Source organism: Phasianus colchicus, chromosome 1 (genome assembly GCF_987193195.1).
Source record: "Phasianus colchicus chromosome 1, bPhaCol1.hap1.1, whole genome shotgun sequence".
Classification (NCBI taxonomy): domain Eukaryota; kingdom Metazoa; phylum Chordata; class Aves; order Galliformes; family Phasianidae; genus Phasianus; species Phasianus colchicus.
In genome coordinates, this window is record NC_143436.1 from 69,940,458 (window position 1) to 69,959,313 (window position 18,856).

An 18,856-nucleotide genomic window follows, 5' to 3' on the forward strand; every position below is an offset into this window, starting at 1 on the left:
CAGGCTCATACTTTACTAGTTCAGTAAATTTTCCGTACTTTAATGATCAAGCTGCATACTTTACTTGTTACTTTTTAATATACTTCAGTGATCAAATTGTATAGCATAATGATCAGTTTTCCTAATGTGCCTGAATGAGTTGCATATCTCATTAATTTACATACATACTTTATGGGCCCGAACTGTAGCATGTTTGGATGAAGTGAATAATTTAACAACCAGACTTCTCCCTGAGCCTGCATAGGAGCCACGGAATACACGTGAACCTGAGGTGGGATGAAATTGCAAAGGCATGGGAGATGTGGGTTTGAACCCGACTGGTTAACATGAGATTTGAGAGCATCTGGAAGCTGAACCAGTGCTGTGAATCTGGTTCATATTTGTTTTGTCTTTCCAAAAATGTTCCCTTGTGGATTAATTTGGGGTTGTAATGATGGATTTATCCCTTCTACACCAACACAACATAGAAAAGCATTCAAGGAGAATGTTTGATTTTGAGAAAAGCCACACAGGCTCCAGTCTTGCCATGGACCAAATACTTCCTGAAAGATGTGGAGGCAGCTTATTTTTTGGTAAGTTGAGGTGGGAGGTACTCAGGGTCTTGGAGGAGTAACTGCTGAAGAGAATTCATATTAAAATGTGTCTTTTCAGAGTTTGAACCTAGGAGTGTGCAGCTTGTCAAGTTGTTATGGGAGCTTAGCACCTGTGTGGAGGATGAGAATGCATCACAGCAAAACCTTCCCTAGCAAAGGCAGAAATCCATTCTAAAGTCAGGATGAAAGCTTGCCGGCAGATCAATATTACAACACAAAAACATTCTGAAAATAATCATATGGGTGTATTTCACGCAATTGGTCCTTGGGCTGGGACGACTTGGTTGAAAGCAACTGAAATTATATAAGCATAAAGCAGGATAATGGGGAAATGCAGCCCTTTCTGACCTGTAAAAAGTATTCCAATGTTTTACATTTGAGAGCCATGTGATCTGTTATATCTGCTAAGGCTGCATTTTAATTTTAACAAGCTGAAAACATAAATATTTAAAAATTCCCAACTATTTTATAAATAACTATAATTAAATGTAGTCCTGCCACCAAGGACAAAGTAACAGTTGCACTACTATAAATATTAATGCTAAATTTACAGAGAATAAAATACATTTCAGTAACCTTATAAAATTTTGAATAAAGCTGCACTTATAATAAGCGCTATGGTAAATCTGTGCCTATTGGTAAAGGACTTGCAAAAAGTCTCTAACACGCTAAAAAAGTCTGTAACACAGGACAAACTTTTGGAGCTGCTCGTGGGTCCTCCTGTATCGAAGAAGTCTGATCCCTCCTTTTCTTCTGAAGCGCTCAAACCCTGGCAGACTTCTGACTCAAATATGAGGAGGCTAAAACAGAGATCTGACTGGTTTCCCAGCTTCTGCTTTATGACACAAAATGCAACCACCGTATAGCTCTACATGGATTTGTTTAGCACAACGTTCTATTATTGCCATGGCAATGAAGTGTTAGGCTTTTTATATGGTTTTCCACTGGGTGATGATTATTATTTTCCACATTTTATTTGTGCTTCGAGCATACATTTTTGTAAATGAAACACAGTTCCTTCTTACAATGTAAGATTAAAGCTAGTACTTGCATATGTAATTTTCTTTAGAGCTGTCATCTACTTAGTAACAGGCCTTCAGCCCAATTTGGAAATGAACTGCAAGGTAATGTCATTTGGACACCTGTATATTCACTGTTATACCTGATTCCCATTGGGAAAGGTAGAAGATAGATGGAAGAAACTAAAGGGAAGGGGAAAACTTTGAAATTAAAATAGGATAAAAACTTCTTTTACTTACATATTTTGACACACTCCTGTAATTTACAAGTGCAGTAAGAATTTCTGCCTGACAAAAGGATGATGTGAGTATGAACTGAAGGATCTGTTCCTGCAGTCTGCCTCAAGTAAACTGAGACACTGTAGATACAAACCTCTGCCACAGAGAACAGCATCTCTAATTTGAATTATTCCAGCACACATATTCAGAGCACCAAAGACAATGTCTATGGCTGCAGTCGAGATTTTCTCTGTATTTGGCCAATCACCACATCTGACCTTCTTGCTGCATCCATACTGCTGTTACTGTTTGGTGCTCAAGAACCTGGTGGGCTTCCACTGCACTCTTCTCTCCACCCTTCAATCCATACAGACAGGTCAGGCATATTTGGTATCCCACATCCCATGTCATCCTGCTGGGGTGATCTGTCAGCATCTGTGGCCATGCTCTCAGCTTGCTGTGTGTAACCCTAAAACTACAGGAGTGCCAGACTTCTGAGAGCAGTTTGTAAGGAGATAAGGGTTTTGTGGACCTCAACAGAGATCAACTGAAAGATGCATGAATTTTGGATGCCTAGATAGCCAGTCACTTTTAATACATCTTATCTGTAAAAGAAAATAATAGCTTGGCGGCTACTGTTACCTCTGAAGGGAGGTTTATGTATTTTATAAAAGCTTTCCAGTCTACTGTCAGCTCCTTGCAAAGGTTAAGGTTCTTGAGAAGGTTCCTGAACTGCTTGTGTGATAATTTAAAACAGAAATGGTTAAGCACTCACTGAAATTCTAGTGTTTTAATTACTCTAGTGTCTCCTTTATCAACTAGAGAAAATGCCCGAGAAGGAAGAATTCAAAGTATTTAAGCAAATGTAGACAGTCCAAAAGAGAAGTCTGGTTTTGTATCCATTTAGCAGTTCCTATGGAAATGAGATCCACATGCCTTTCCTTATGGGTGTTTCAGACACAAAGAAACAAAAAACATTTTCCAGAACCTTACTTAGTTTGAAGTTTTCCATTCTTCCAAAAATGAACAGCAATTGTTGAAATAATCCAAAAATAGCCTGTGTTTCTGTGCCACATGTAAGTATAAATATGCAAATAAACAACAACCTGCAGTAAAAACAACAAGGAATCACACAAAGCATCCAAACATTCTGGAACAGGCAGTGCTTAAGACAAGAGAGGAAGCGAACAAAAATATTTGAGGTCTGCCTAATATATTTTTAATTAGAAATACTTCTAATGAAATTTGCCTGAGCATATTTGATCTGCCTTTTGTTCCCAAAAAGAGTTCCTAGTACAGCAAATTTATTTTCCTCTGCCTACTCCCTAAAGGACTCAGCAGTCCTTGCTTCTCATTAGTGTCAGCTCATCGTGAAGACTTGTTTGCTCTGTTCTCATTTTTCCTTACGTGCAGTGCCCAGCCTGTTCTTCATGGAATATTTCCACATGTTTCCCTGGGTAAGTAGGCTAGATCCAGCACAGTTCCAGCAGGTGACATGAATAGTACAGATGAGTGGCCAAAATGCTGAGGTCTGGACAAGTTGTGGCTCATACTCACTCCCAGGTTGCCTGGATGCTACCAACTTAACCCTGCCCCTTCATTCTGTTCTGTCCCTCATTAGTGATGCTGCACGTGTGCACCACTCATTGAAAAAAATGTAGATGATTACACCTTTCAAAACTTCATATTAAGGTCATACTACTCAGCTAACAAGGTGTCTTGTTAGTGTAACACAGCAAGTTTTAGCACTAGAACTGTTCTAAATAATGGGCTTAAAACTGTACATTTTAATGGACATGAAGCCTAGCAGTAAAGCAAACACCGCTATATCCAAAGGACATTGGATCCAAAGGAATCCTGTGAACACTAGGAAATCTTAAACTATTTGTTATAAGACTTCAGAGACTTGTATTCAGTTGTAGAAATGTCATGGATGAGATGGGATGTTCTCTCTTCTCAACTAGCTGGACTCCAGGAATTGTGCTTTCAGATCTGCCTCTTTCTAACTAAATACTTTCTCCTAAGCTTCTGTTCTTAGAAACCCCCATCATGTAGGAAGGAGGGACTTTTACTCAAAAAAATGGGTCAGAAACAAAGGGATAATTTACTTACTCTTTCATATAAAGGGAATGAGAAAAAGTTTTGCTTTTACACAACAGTCTGGCTCTCCATGGAGAAAATGAGTCAGTCTTTGCAGTGAGGATAACACCAAATGATATCCTGAAAGATCGAATGAATTATCTGTTCATATCAAAAATAATTTTCATCTCATACCTTCAGTAGACAAAACTGTGACTTTCCCTATTTCCAAAGCACCTAGGGCTGACAGTACAGATACTACTGTCCTTTTTGAAGCCGGGTGCGTCCCATTAAAATATAACAAACACCAACTTGTGCTATTCTATTTATCTGCTTCTCATCTCAATAATGCAGAGCACATCAATGATATTTTTTTCCCTTACTGTGACAAATACAAAATAATCATGAATACTTCAATGTCCTCTCCAGTGGTTAGTGGCCAAAAATGGCAAGACAGCCCCAGGAAGTTTACAGCATGACAGGGGTCTCCAAACATCATGAAAAGAGATTTCTGTAAAGAAATAGCATCTCCCATGGCTCTGTGTTCTTTTCCAGTTGTAGCTGTGACATCATTAGTGATGTCTTTTTTGCAAGCCTATGTTATTTGTAACTGCAGGACAGAGCCCAGAGATTGAGATTTCACAGATGCAATCATTGATGAAAAGAAACTTCAACCCCCATCATGTTCCCAGCCACTGTTTCCTTCCCCTCCCTTGTGCTGGCAGCTGCTTTCCTGTAGCCACACACAACTTCTCAGGCTTTTGTCAGGCTGAAGCTCCCGACCTGCATCACTGGGCAGGAACATAAGCACTGGCTTTGACACAAGGCCGATGGGAGGACCATATTGCTGGGGATACGGGAGCAGTGAGACAGAAGCCTGCCCCTAAGACCACGAGCTTAAACTGGACCTGAAGCTGCAGGGGAGATGTCATGGCTTTACATTTCTTTGTGGCAGGAATGTTTCCTTCAAGGTCTTTTTGATTATTCTGTTCCACGCTTGAAAAAAAATCTAACTGTGGCATCAAGAACTATTTACTCTCGAGGCTGCTGCATTTCAGTAGACTCCAACACAACAGTCTAAGTCTACTTAATAGCGTTTTCTCATTCAGGGCTTTCAAAATTCTATAGAAAATGGGTTATTTTTATCATCCTCATTTTACAGATGGGAAAACCAGGAAGCTTGCTGCTCGACAGCTAATGCGCCTTATCTGTCTGTGTCAGAGCCAGGAGAGGCCAAGTGCATAAATGCAGATAGCTGCAGAAGCCCGGCTGACAGGTGCTAACTTCTGCAGCCACTATAATGTCTTCTCATCTGATCATATGTCTGCAGCTTCTGTTGCTACATGCTCTTTCATCTCACGCTGATAAAGCCATAATGCCTGCCTGCAGTAGCGCATTATATCTACCTAAAGTAAGTTTCAGCTTAGGAAAATCAACAGAGATATTCAAAAGACTAGACATTCACAGGCCTGCCATGTAGTTTATAGAAAATCAGAGGAGGCAAAGGGGTTTTGGGGAAGAGGGAGCTTCAGATAATTTGCTGTTTTTTTCTTTTTCCTTTCCAATACTTATCTTCACAAAACCTTGAGGCTCCATTTGATTTGTTTGTTGTGTGGAGTTACCAGAATGGAATCATCAATTAAAAAGTCTGCAGTTGTCTGAAGATGCTGCTCCTACAAAGGCCAAGGTTTTTGGTAACACTCAATTAATAGTAGAATAGTTCTGAAGCCTTTGGACTAGTCTCCAGCCAGGCAGAAAAAAGAGAATTAAAAAAATGCAATGACCACGTGAAACTTACCTTGTACAACAAATCACAAGATGATGCAACTATTTCTTTTATCTTAATTAGGGTCTGCTTTAAGCAGAGCGCTGCAAAGCTTGCAGGTGGTGTCTCTTGCTTTTGTCTCTGTTGGTATTTAGATGCTCTGCCATCATCAATTGCTCTCAGGAAATCAAAATAAGAGAGCTTGCTGTCATGAATGCTGATTCCTAAGCTAAGGGAAAAACACAGACTGAGATATCAATGATTTTAAGTAATTATCTCACTGTTGTCTGCACTGATTAATTATTATGATGCATTATTTGTACTGCAGCAGTGCTTCGGGATATGTTTGTGCTGTCAGTGCATGAATCCTGTTAGCTCCAGCCCAACTGCTTTCTCAGGTCTAAGTCACCAATCCTATCAATTAAATGCAAGTGTGCTCCCAGGTGAAGAGTCCAACCCGTCTCCAGATGCTCGAGACCTGCTTTAGCCTGGGCCCAAGCACACAACCTTCCAGTCCATCCGCATTAACATGGTGCTTTTGAAGCACAGCAGAGTATTCTGATCACAGTCTGTGACTGAGCTTGTTATCACTGATGTGGCCAGAGGACACAGCTGCAGCCTTGCGAAGCCCCATGATCAGTAAGGGATCCTGAGCAGACCACTTGTGGTCAGCCAGTACCTAGAAGGCCAGCCCAAGGGCTGTGCAGACTGCATGCACGACTTGCTGGATTTATGTCTGCTGAAACATCTGCTAGATCAGGGACACTGGGGATTTTCCTGTTCTGTCACATCAGAAACTGAGTGGGTTACACAGCTGACTACAGATAGCTCCAGGTAACAACAGTGAATGTATTTTTGCATCAAATATCACCATGGGAAAAGATGAGCTCTTGCATATGATTTTGGGATATATATTTTTTTGTGTGTATGTGTGCAGAGAACTTGAGTTACCAAACTAAATTAATTTTTATTCAGTGATGGATAGTTTCCTGTAAAAAGTCTAGAATTAAGGCAAGTTTCACATATGCAGATAGTATGTGAGAATAAGGGTTATTTAGCACGAAAGATTAAGATGAAATGAGTAGCATTAACCATAACATGAAAAGCTACTTTCCTGCAATGTCCTGTGACTCATGACCACTTAATGAAAAGACACCTGGTGTATTTTAAGCAAGGACTTCAAACCCGCCTAATGAGCCTGTAGAATTCATTACCACAAGGGAGTACAATAGCAGCAGCTTGCTCTACCCTTACCCAGTACAAATCCAGCGTAGTCAGCTTACAGAATTTTCTATCATTCAAAGACAACGAAAGTCTTCAGATTACAGTGTATTTTGGGACTTTTTCATGCAGGTTCACTGGCTTCCATGAAATGATTCCAGGCTGACCTTAGAATTATCAGCAACAGAGAGGTCTTTTTTTAACAGACTTTAATCAAAACTGAAGATTATTTTCACACGTGCATTAAGTAAGCAGTCCCTATGCTGCAAGGGAAAGGCTGGGAGTTTTTAGTTTTGCTTTAAGCTTTTTTTGGTCAGAATAATGGTCAAGGCAAGTCCTAGAGAGCCAAGCCTTGACAGAGAAGATATCTCCACTAAGCAAGCCTGATTTTCTTGTGTAAAAATGAATTACTGTAACATACTTTCATCATCTGCTTCCACAGTAAATCATCAGGGACCAATGCCTCAGCTACCAATCACCAGAATATCCAGTTACAAGAATGTCTAATTAATGGGGAGAGCCAGTAAAACAAAGAGGAAGCTTTATGAAACAGGCTGGAAAAGAAATTAACTATAGACCCCATATCTGCTACCAAGAAAAAAAAATATTCAAGAGCCCTGATTTTGCATCTTGCAGCTGCACAGCACTCCCACATACTACCCATGTCAAGCTGGCTCCAATATTGGAGACAGTGTGTGGAAAAGGAAATAATCAACACCATTTCAGCTGAGAAATAAATTGCCAAGTGGGCATTAAAATTTTAGTAATAAAACTAAATGCATATGCTAATCTACTCTGTATTATTTAGAAAAGACTATTTTGGATCAAGAAAGGAATAATCTGCACAAAATTACAATGAATGGAGGTGTTTATCATCAAGAGGTCTTTGAGAAAGAAACAAGCAGCAGATTCCTATTAAGGTTTCAATTCATAAAAAGTTGATCACCCAATTAAAGGTGAACTGTAAAAAGACTTTGTTAACATTGTTTCAAAAAAAGAGTCTCGTTTGACAGGCTGTGGAGGACAAAACTGAGTGCTGCCAGGCTTGTGGCCTCTGGGGGGCTGTTTGGGGCAGAGAACCCCAACTACCCACTGCTGGAACAGGTCCTTTGTGTTCCTCAGCCTCTATCAGGAGAGTTTTCCTCTCATTTTAACATGCAGAATTAAAAGCTGCATGGCAGCAGTATTGGATCTTTTGAATGTTATTGCTATTTTATAACCTGATTTATTTCTGTTTTTGTTTTGAACAGGGTCCCTTTCACCTGTTTGCTGTATTACAGTGAAATAAATACGTAAAACCAGCAAACAAATATGCAGATTCAAAGCATACCATCTTTCTGTAAGCAGCCCTTTCACTCTCACTACCTGCAGAGCCAGTACCCAACCTAAAACCATTTTTCACCCATATGGAGTTTTAAGCATGGGGCCTCTCCATTAGCTTTGTCAGACCTTCTAATATCCTTAACACTAAGTACAAGCTTATGGGTGTGACCAAAGTGGTGCTCAGCAGATAATCATACAAACCTATTCAGAAGACTGCTGAACTGATCATGATCAGGGTGATAGTTGAATTCTTGTAGAAATCTCTGTGGGTCACATGCTGTTACATAGCCATCATTATTTTTATCCATTTTATGAAAGGCCTTCTTGAAATCTTGGAAGTAATCCCTAAATTTATCCCAGAAAGGGAACAGATGTTTATTTTAGCTCATTTGTTGAATCAGATGAAAAAGATACAAAGAAATATACAAAATAGGGGTGAAGGGGCAGAGAAAGATTTTGATCTTATTCTTGTGTGGGAAGTTCATATAATTTATTCAAAGAGTGCCAAATTGTTCACAAATAAACCTCATCCCTCCCTCACCCCTTTTTAACTTGAATGTGGAACAGTGTGGCTAAAGCCTCCCCCTGCAAACGAATGCTACTTCAGTGATTAACTGGCTCCTCTCCTCATCCAGAACTGCAGATAGAAAATACGCTCTTCTGTTTCAGAATCATAGAACGGCCTGGGTTGAGAAAGCCCTCAAAGATCATCTAGCTTCACCCCCCCTGCCATAGGCAGGGTTGCTAACCACTAGACCAGGCTGCCCAGAGCCACATCCAGCCTAAAGAGCCTTTCCTGATCACTTATAAAACACTTGGTACAGCTGATAAAATTATGTTGAGCAGCATACTTCCAGCAATTGGAAGCCCCTGGAACTTTGAAATAGTAGGAAGAACTGTTTTAAGAGAGTCAGACCTGAGCAACACCTGCAGAAGTACAGGGCCTGATTCATGACCAAGGGAAGAAGTGCAGAGCTTCTGCTGACTCGTGGAGACTTTGGATCAGCACCTTAATATTTCTCTGACATATTTACAGCTTCTTACAAATGATTGAATCCAGGCCTGAAAATCTTGACTCTTCCTCTCACTTTATTTTGTCTCTTATATTTCACTGACATCAGGGACCTTTTGATCAAAGTTTGGAAACCCAAGTAATATCCCTCTCTGCCTTTTGATTCAACAGAAGCCTCTCCACATTTGGGCTCAGGAGGATAAGGCAGGCGCAAATATCTTTCCTTTCTGCATGTTTTCAGCTGGTGCAGTCACTTAAGATCAATGAAAGATCAAAATAATTGCAAACTATAGCTTGATGTAGATTACCAAGTATACATAAATTAGCTACATATATTCAGCACTTAGAAGCAAATACCCTTATGGTAAAAATGACAAGTTTTTATCTGGGTTAATAGCTACAGCTGCACTCCATTTGCTTTGGGATTGCTCCTTCTGACAGCCCCAGGGTACAGGGAGCATGGAGTCTGGGTTCTTGAGGCAATCAGGATTTACAGTATAAAAGGTGTATGACAGTGATAACAAAGTACAGCTGTGTAGGGCACACAATCAAGCACAACTGCCTCTGTTTCTCAGTGAGCTGGTCTGAGGATCTAGCAGCTCAGACTAGCTCGTTCTGCTCCTCGGTAAGCTACCATCTATCATCAAGCATCCAAACCTTTACATCTTCTTTGTATGAATAAGGGTAACCTGGAACATGCTAAATCTTATCTACTTTTTAGTAGCACCCAGCACGTCTTTCCTCCTCAGAGGCATCTGCTCTCAGCTCCAGTTGCTGGTGCTGTATTTCTTCTCACAGCATTACAGGATTCTTGATTTTCCATTTGTTTTCAAGAAGTTGTAAGTTTTGTACAATCCATACAATAATATTTTCCTTGCCAATTATTTCTCCTCTGAATCCATCCTTTTGGAGTTTACATTTGATATGAACAAAGAATAATTTCCTCAGGGTCCAGGAAGCACCACTGTGTATGCAAACAGCATACAATGTAAAAAAATCTAAATTATTGAATGGCTTCGGTGGGCTGTTAGCAATTGATTTTGTGTTTCAGACCCATTGCATCCTCCAATGTTACATGGACTAAATTGGGAATACTGGGTCTCTCTGCTTAACAAAGTTTCAGCTGTCAACAAACCATTTTAAATACATTCCTCTCAAGTTTTGTGAAAGTATGGATCACTTCTCACCTTCACAAATTACTCAAACTGTTTTTTAACAGTTTTAACTCAGCTTGTAATTCAAGATATTTGAATTGTATGTCACGTCAAAATCCTTCATTCCATACAAATATTTTCTGGTCCGGGATGCTGAACAGTGCACCACTGCCAGACAAAATTTCTGGGAATCCATACCCTAACAGATTCAGCATGAGTATATGAAATAACACACTCTGATGTTAAATTCAATCCAAATGCAATTTCAGGTTAATGCCCAAGTCGATTACTTACAACAGGTGCAGATGTACTGACATATGATGTTTTCTTTCACGTTTTTAAAAGGTCTCATGAGCCTCCTGTACTCTGTGAGGCATATCAGGTCATAACATATTGACATCACTCTGCTGTTTACCTCTAAATTGTAATGCCACTGAACACACAAAGCTGATCTGAGTTGGCTATGTGGGTCTGATGTGTAATGCCTTTGCTACCCAGCAGACGGTAACCTTCATGACGTTCTGTGTTGTGTCACCTTCTCCACATCTTCTCCAAACCCAGCCCACCTTCTGAAATAGGGCAATCATTGTTTTTAAAATGCATTTCCAGGTGCTAGGTCATTTTCAGTGCTGTTTTCAAGGATAGATGCATTTAATGCTCTATAAAGTATGTTTTTGATTAGTAATCATCTTTCCAACCTAAAATTTATTGTAAAATGGAATGGTTTTAACTAAGGAAAAACACTAAATAGTCACACAATTTTGATACTTCAGAAGCTAGTTTGTGTGTGTTTTGTTGCTTGTTTGTTCTTACTATGGCTAAAAAGTGATTTGTGTCAGCTCTGATCATAGCAGATCAATAAAGGAATGTGTGACATTTCTTAAAAAACTCACAGCAGCGCCAGAGCTCTGCTCTCTTAGTCAGAACCTATAATAATGGTGTTTAGAAGCACTCTAGAAACACAGGGCACACATTTCCACTGATTATTTTTTCAGTGATACTACCCATAAACCATTTGCTGAAGACTGTGTCTGTCTTCTACTGCCAATATATTTTTCAGTTCTGATACTTCTTAATGATACCTTTGAAGAGCATCTTCAAAATTTTCTCCTCGTTTTCTTTCAGGATACATAGAATGTCCTGCTGCAATTCTGTATTTTCCTACTGTCTCTTACAAGTGTCCTAACTTGACTGAACAGATTGTCTTCTTTTTTAACATCTTACTTTCCTCACATTTTTCCTGTATCTTTGAATCTTTGATTCCAGACAGTACATTATTCCTTAACTACTTGGCTGATTCATTATTTGAAGATCCAACAAAATTCTTCAGAAGATTCCTCCTTCTGCATTCTCATATGAAACCTTTCAAAAGTTTCATTTCCTTGGGAATGCACTATTAAGCACACTTTTTGTGGCTGCATGAAATCTCTTACCCTGGCTAGCCATTAAAAACATTGATAGATTCTACTCCTGTAATATTCCAGAAGATAGTTCTGAGCTTTCCTATGATGAATTCAGCCACTGCATATTGGTTTCAAAGCATGATGTGAATCTTTCCATGGAAACTACAATATTGCTGGTGTTTTTTAGAGGCTGTAAAGACCCCTAAAGAGTTATCACCTTTTTGCTCACTTTCAAATATCTTTTTTCCAGTTATTTGCTTCCTCTTTTTCAATTTCTGCTCCTATTACCATGCAAGACTCAATGCAAAACTTGTACTGGAAGGAACATAGAAGGATCCTATATGCACATTAGATGGTACCACTACATTCAAGTTGGTTTTACTTTTTTGAATCTCCAAGTATCTAATTACTCCCTACCCAGCTTAGATTTCTTCACCCTCAGTTTTGAGACCCTATTGATCCAATATCTTCTAATTAGATCTATAGGTTTCAAGTTTCATTATGTTCAGAAGCCTGTAGATTTTCTAACAGAGACAAAAATCTAAAATCTACTGGTAGGGTTTGCTTTTTTTTGAGTTATTGCAATGTACCTCAGCTTAAGAACTGTGGCTTTACAGAGGTTTCAAAGGGGGAACAGGAGAGGAGGATGGGTCCTGCATCTCAGCAGCCCAAGTGACCAAGAGAATCAAACCTAGGAACCAGCATTCAGAAGCCTGAAAGCCAAAAACAACTGAGACCAGGCACTTATAAAAATCACCCTGTGCTTTGTGATTTCACTGAGATACTGATCTCCTCCATCACTGGATGACTGTTTAGCACTGCTCCTCCCATCTTGAAAGGGTGTGCTTTTAGGGTATGATATCATCTACATTGTACCTTCATTCCAGAAAAAGATGCTGGAATCCTGTTTCCTCCTGTGCCATACAGCTAAATGATAGCTTTTCATCACCACTGCTATCTTCCATTTAAATCTTCCCAATGAAAGGAAAGGCTAGGGTGAAATCAAAACAGTTTTTGAAAATCGTATTTTTGGAAAATTGAAGCATTCATCATTTTTGAACTGATTTAAAATTTCCAAGCAGCGATTATTCCACTCGCAGCAGTAAATATGTGTGTGGACAAAATGAGGATTAAAATCATAGAATAAGATACGTTGCCAAAAAAAGGAATATTTTCTTGCAAATGTTTTGTATTTTTCTTGAAGAGCTGGAGAGCCACTGTTCAATGTCTGTTTCTAATTTGAGCAGTTTGTTCTTGTGAGTTACAACAAAAGAAGAAGAAGAAAAGTGCACAGCAGTATGTTTTGAACTGTTAGGGTCCAGAGCTTTTGTCTGCCTCACTGTGCATAGCAAAGGGCACTGAAACTTCTCCAAAGCAATGAGGGTGAGGTTTGCAGTCCCTGCATAAAGCCAGAAGAAAAGATATGGATGAAATGCAGCCACTGTGCAAACAGCAAGGAGACACTTAAGCAAGATCACAGAAGAGTCACTGGGTGTGTTCCCAGTGGTATTAAAGTGGGTCCTTTAAAAATAAACTCATTGACATCTCATGCAACTCTCTCCTCCCAGTCAGAACTGGACAGGAATCAGTGAAATAAATTTGTTTTTCAACACATTTAGAATGAAGTGGGGGCTGAGGCCCACTTGCATCACCAAGGTTAGGTTCTGCAACTATTGTATCCATTGACCAAGAACAGATCTCCTTGTGCTGATTAATGTAGTAGAAGGCACGGTGCCCACCTCCATTTTCCATATTTCAGCTGTCCTATTTGGTGTTGGAGGCTGACACTTGCTGGATTCCTGCCTTCACGGCCACTGTGCAGCTGGATTTCATTCACCAGACAATGACTCCAGCTTAACTCATTTATGGCTTTCTCAGGTCTAATGTGAAATCTGAGGAGTTCAGAGGCCTGGACTCAAGTTCTCTTGCCCTTTCAGTTTTCTAAGAGAGAAAATCAAACAGAAACCACTATGACATGACTGCTCCCACTGGATGTGAAGTGGATGGGAAAGCATAGCAGACAAGGAGAATATTCAAGAGAACTGAAAGGTGACAAGAATAAGTAACGAGACTTACTTTTGCAGACTGCAAGTGGTTAAGATGTTAATCCATTCCCAGAGGAAGGCACAGATGCCAGAAATTTGAAAAGATTGAGAATTGGATATTTTATACATACAAATCAAGGAAAGCCAGAATCTACCAAATAATTATAACATATTTTTTGAAAGTGATATGAAAGTCCTATCTGACAGGCTTAAACCAAGCTTCGTCATAACCCAGCATGAGAGAGCCCCAGCACACGGACAAAGCATTCCACATCCACCTACTAGTGGACTGCTTCACCTCAAGCAGAAACATCTGGCTCTGGTTACTGCCAGGTAAATGAATCCAGTTACCCTTGGCTCAGTCTGCCAATTTCTGTTTTGTTTCATATTATGATAAAGCAACCACTATGCACTTTTAGGTATGTACTTGTGTGTATTGTTGTCACATACATAGCTACACACACAATTGTTGTTACGGTGAGTTCTCAAAACTTCATCATTCTAAATGATATGGACCAGCCAGGATTTCACATCACTACTATTTATATTAACCCTGCATGTCTTCCCCATTGGATTAATCACCCTCCAGCTGCTTCAGAGTGAGTATTTGTATCTTTGTTATACACTGCACAATTTCTGCTTGCAGTACAGCATCTTCTTTATTTACTTTCTCTTTATAGCACTAAAGGTAGTGCTTTGCAGTTGGCATTGCACTAATGGGTCAAAAGTTGGAGCTTCCAAAAGTTGGAGCTTCCAAAGCTGCTCTTCATCCAAGTGTAAGACTGGAGACAATCAGCTGCTACAACAAAAGGAGCAGGAGCCCTGTATGAGACACTTCAGGTCTAAGTTTCACATCAGATAGTTACATCTACAGTAATAAGCAAAGGCTGTAATAGTAGCTGCTTAACCATCCCTATTGTATATTGTACAATTTTTTACAGGTGGAAGGCTCAGTGATATCTGTGGGTGTCATGAGTAGAGTTTACAACGTTGGGGACTGCAGTGCAAGTAGGAGAGCTGTGATGCTGAAAAGGAAGAAAAGTTTTGCCCTTGGTTCCTCCAGTCTAGCTGGGAAACTGGCAAACAGTATTAAAAAAAATGGGGTAGAAAGTCAAGAGCCTTGGCTAGTCTAACAGGACTTCTCTATGGTGTTCTCACTCTTTTTTTTTTTTTTTTGTCTAGTATTTTCCCAAGCTGCCACTTTATCTGTCAGACAAGGCTGCTCTTCTTTTTTTTTTTTTTTTATGAGTGTATCACCCTACCAACAATGCCATGGGGAATTATCATTATTATCATCAATAGTTTATTAGTTCCTACAACACCTAGGCACTTTCCAAGCACAAAAGAAAGCAAATTTGGGTTCTTGGAGGTGTATTTTTAAATGTGTTTTGCTCCTGAAGATTTACACAGTCCTAAATAAAAATATAAAAAATAGTTCAAGAGAACAGTGAAAGCATGAATAGAAAGCATTATATTCATACAGGTGTTGTCTGTCTACAGCTCGGAAATACAAGGTTTTAACTGTGTTGTAGTGGGGCAAAGGATTCTCCTGTTGCCCCATTCTGGTGGCAGGAGTGGGAATCCCATAGTAGCAGCAGGCTAATCACTGCCCGCTCACCAGGGCAAGCGTGGATCGTTAGACTCCACTCGGATATCATTTTGTCATGTGTTTGTGAAATGCTCTTCTCAAGAGCAATCATCTATTAACTCTGAATGTTGATTTTCTTTGAGGCAGAGACTCTTCTAGCTTAGAGATGTTTATTTCTCTCATATGGAGCCAGGGTCTACCCTTGTCATGGCTGTCTTTTGCTGCTTCTACGCAGTCATTTACTGACAATTTAAGTAGCTGCTAGAGGGTTGTGAAACCAACTGTGATTGTACTCGGCCCTCATCCAAGGGACAGGGTAGGATATGGGACCAAAGCATGCTACATGCTCAAGCCTTCCAGCTACAAGAAAAACACCCAATGATCATGATCAGATTGGTTTAAGTCTACATTGCCCGGTCTCAGACGAGACCTGCAGGGTGACAAAACTGCATTTGTTCTTTTCCCTCAATTTGTGCTGATAGAAGTGTTTGGACTGGAACCACAAGATTAGGCTATCAACAAACCAGTCCAGGAGTGCTCTGGACATAGAGGCCAGCTGGCGCTTCTCCGCTTACTGAACCTTCTCAGCCACTGCAAGAGAGCAGCTGCCTGCAAACAGCCTATTAGGAATAGTCCTCGGGGCATTCTTGCTCCCAAACTGTGCTGGGAGAGATCAGGGAAAGCATGAACTGACATAAGCCAAAGCATTGGAGGGGACTGTTTTGGCAGGTTAGCAGCACAGATAGTGGTGTCTGAGACTCTTTCTGGACATGGATTTCTCAGAAGACATGCAGCCATGAAGTCTGTAAAATAAGTCATGTACACTTTTGTTACATGCAGAATTTTAGTTTGCTGTTGGTGCTGCTCTTCCAGCCTTGAATGCTTCTTTTGTTGACGATTACAGATTGTTTTTACATCTGCATTGATGCCTTCTGTGATGAGTCTGCTGAGCCTTGTGTCAGTGGGTGCAAACTCCATCCCCAGTTTCTGTAAAAATTCCTGGTAAGATATTCTGTTGCATCTTTATCATACGATGAAAAAGAAATGCTCTTTTAAAATATTCATGTGTTCCTTCCTCATAGAATGACATTACAGATGTCCTTAAGTGCTGTAGCAGCTTAAATCTCATTGACTTCCCTCTCTTACAGAGGTGCCGTACCACACGGAGAATAAGTGACTTTCTATGAGAGTTGAAAGATAGGATTTAGCTTTGTAATCACAGAATCAATTCTGAAAGCACTACACCAAGGACCAAATAGTCAGGAGTACTCTCCAGCCCTCAGAACTGCTACCTTTTAGTGTCTGACTTGAGACACAGAGAACTGGACTCGTAAAAATTCAGACCCAGGTGTCTCAAATGGGTCACACAAGTTCTGAGATGCTCAGAATTGCAATCATCCTTTAGAAATATGAGCTTAGATTCATAAACACTCTTCATATTTTCTTAGGCATAAACCCTTCCAAAGATTTTTCCCCTGCAGTTCCCCCTCACCCCCCATCCGTTAGTGCTCCAATGCATGGTAATGCCTAATTTAGCTTCAGCTTCACTCTAATTCCTTTATTCAAGTTACAGACATAACGGCACGAAAGAGATTTGAGCTATTCTATAAAAGGAGTGGCTGATGGGAGTGAAGTTGTGCAGCAAATAACTGCATGAAAAGGATACTCTTCACTGTGCCGTGGCATCCATAAGGAATAAGAATGGAAAGTAAAATCTAATGGAGTTGAAAAAAATTCAGGGATGAATCGGCTTTAAGAAAAAAACATGCAGTTAATGCAGTTTGAAACCAAGAAGCAATACACTCAGGTTCTACACGTTAGAGAAGGTTATTATATTTTTAAATAGACCTGTAACGAAGGCAAGTTTTAATATAATGTCACATACAGCTGACATCTATGCCATCTTAAACAGTCTGTAGCACAGCTCCTCTTTGTTGAAGGCAGACAAGTATTTCTAGCCACTTCACAACAAATTGCTTGTCTATAAAAACATTTCAGGATATTATTTGCCATCTTTACACAGCATGAAATTACTTTACCCTCTTTTGTTATGTACTTGGTATGTAGCATTTTTCTTTTGACTGAATCATTTTTGTTTAGGTTGAAAACACTGTAAGCAAACTTAACGCTTTGAAAATGAGAGGCTGGTAGCACAAACTCTTACAGGTACGTAATAGACCCTCTAGGACCTCCTTGATAGAAGCTTTGTGTGCATTTCTCAGCTGACCAGAGACACCTGGAATTGACTTTCACTCCACACAAACTAAGGTAGGCATTTTGTGTGTATAAAACAAAACTGATGAAAAACAAGCTGGTGGTAGCTAGTGACCTAAGGTGCCGTTCAAGGAAAAAATGTATATTACATTAAAGGGATCAGTAAAACTGAAGTCAAGATAAAGTCTTGTCCTTGAATTCATGGGAAACTTATGGATCTAATTGTATTCCTGAGCTCAGTGTGATAAGACGTAGCCTCCTGTTAGACACTGTCATGATCTAAGGTCCCAATCATAACAAAATAAAAGATTTCTTGTGCAATGCAATCTATTGTCATTCACTGCACTACCAAAGGCTCTGTAATCCTATAAAAGATGCATTATTGCAAGAGCTAATCATTTAGAGTTGTCATACCTTGCCCAAAGCTTCTTAAATTCCTCTGGGGTGATTGCAATGCCAATCTGAACAAGACTTTTTTCATGTTCTCTGGCTGTATAATGCCATTTCTTTCACTGTCAAATTCCTGAACATTCTGGAACGTAAAAGAAATCATCTCTAACAAGAACCAACAAGTTTGACAAAATGCTTGATCTCCCTGTAAGCCTAATGAATGATGGGAATTGAAAAAAAAATGGAAAATCATGCATGTCTGATTTTCATTTAAAAATTTTTTTATCTGCTTTTTTACTCCTTCCTACATGAAAGATGTGCAACTCCCAAAAGCCTTAACCGAGATTAACATCACAGGTGTTCAGGTGATATTCTCTGTGTTGAAGATTTCTTCCTGATGGCAGAGAGGGATATGAAGGTAAGAACTGCACTTGCAGATGTGGGTACACCCAGTGCTGAAGCATGCCAGCAGGAGATGAAGACACTGTAAAAAAGGCAGACCTGCAGATTTTCTCACCGATGTGTTCTATACTTAATATAAATTAAATTGTGCCTTTTTATTTTAAACCATTCATTTTATAAACTGACTTTATTGTCCAGTGTACACAAACATTGCTCAAAAAAATTACATTCGTTTTACCTTGTGCTACCTTACTGTCCAAGCATTGCAGCTATTCAAAAAAAGCTCCAAAAATGTTGAAAAAGTTTTTGTGGGACAGTTCTGTGAGAGTCTCTTTGGATGGCGTAGTCATCCCAATCAGTGCTTCAGTGTGCAGGGCAACACTGGGCATCAGCATGGCAGTAGGTGTGTGGATGAGGCATAATCAAATG

At 39.7% G+C, this 18,856-nt stretch overlaps 1 protein-coding gene across 5 annotated transcripts in view; it reads right to left on the reverse strand.

Moving 5' to 3' along the window:
- EFCAB6 (EF-hand calcium binding domain 6) overlaps positions 1–18,856 on the reverse strand; it is a 108,472-nt gene that overhangs the window by 16,998 nt on the left and 72,618 nt on the right. The window contains exon 1 of one of the 5 annotated variants that reach the window (XM_090147035.1): positions 1,290–1,470. The exons of the other annotated variants lie outside the window; for them this stretch is intronic. The gene's annotated coding sequence lies outside the window, so the exon portion shown is untranslated. Of the gene's footprint in view, positions 1–1,289; positions 1,471–18,856 lie in introns of those variants that run through there. 5 annotated transcript variants of the gene reach the window in all.